Source organism: Pistacia vera, unplaced genomic scaffold, assembly GCF_008641045.1.
Source record: "Pistacia vera cultivar Batoury unplaced genomic scaffold, PisVer_v2 Contig189, whole genome shotgun sequence".
Lineage (NCBI taxonomy): Eukaryota > Viridiplantae > Streptophyta > Magnoliopsida > Sapindales > Anacardiaceae > Pistacia > Pistacia vera.
The window spans coordinates 88141-89437 of NW_022195989.1; the positions used below are offsets into that span (position 1 = coordinate 88141).

A 1297-nucleotide genomic window follows, 5' to 3' on the forward strand; every position below is an offset into this window, starting at 1 on the left:
GAGCGGATAGTTGGTTATTATGTGGATTGTGTGGGCATGGAAATAAGGTCGCAATATCCTGGAGGCGATCAGCAGGGCATAAGCTAATCACTCCATCTCTGGATACCATATCTCGGCGTTCAGCAGTCGTCTACTTGTGTAATATACCAGCCATTGGACTCTGTCTACTTCTCGAATTAGAGCTGCACTGATCGCATGCTGAGATACGGATAGATACAAAAGAAGAATCTCCCGAGGGAGAGGCTTTGACAGGAAATGTGGCTTTCTGAGGTGCTTTTTAATGCTTTGGAAAGCTTGTTAATGCTAACATTTACACTTAATCAACTAAATTGGGTGGTTCTTATCATGGGTGTCCCACCCATATCCAATAAAAGGCAATAAACTTCAAGTCATCGGCCTTTAAAGCAAGGCTTAAACTTCCGTAAGAGCTCTAACAGTTCTAGTTGAGATAGGGAGATGGGAAGAGCACTTAGGATCCAGAGCCCATGTCAGAAGTTCTTCACCACAGAAATCACCAGCCCCAAGATATTTAAAGTTAAAGAAACCAACTCTTCCACCATTGGTACTTATAGTCAATAGCTTGCTTTGCATGATGAAGAGCATTTCATCAACAAGGTCACCCTCTTGGACAATGTAGCTTTCTTCAATGTATAGCACTGGCTTGAGAAGGACGCACATTGCATCCAAAAGTTGTTCATCTATTTTTTCAAACATTGGCACCTTAAACACATCCATAAGACAAATCCAGGTTAAGAAACCACCAGCACTGTTCTAACTCTAGAGAAAGGGTAAACAAAATAATGAAAACAAACTATAATACAAAAGAGGAACTCATTCTTAAGAGCAAAGCCAAACAGAGATGATGCTTTATGTTCCTTCTAAGATCTTTGGGAAGATTACAGAGCAGATTCTCTTCATCAAAACCTCTAGTTTCTTGCCATTTTTATTGCTCATACAACCTTGTTTGACTCCCTCAGAGTATCAGGAGCAATCGGTGGGCCATCCACTGTTCTGCATCATGTCTTTTCACTCTCATCTCCTCTATTCTGATAGTTGTGGATGCAAGTATGTCTATTTCATAGCAATTTCAATTCATCAAAATCTATATTATGGCCTGTTTTTTTAATGTTGGATTAAATGGAGCAATTAATGGAAACAAGACAAATTTATAATAATACTTTTTAAGAGGAATTGAACTGCACCCTAGAGGTGGGATTTGAGCGAGACCCAAAAAAACCTACCCAAAACCCAAGTTTAGGACCATCCTTTGGAGGACTGGTCCTATAAGGTCCGGTAC

At 40.1% G+C, this 1297-nt stretch overlaps 1 pseudogene; it reads right to left on the minus strand.

Moving 5' to 3' along the window:
* Positions 1-343: 343 nt before the first annotated feature.
* Positions 344-1036, minus strand: LOC116127097 (annotated as a pseudogene).
* Positions 1037-1297: the final 261 nt, after the last annotated feature.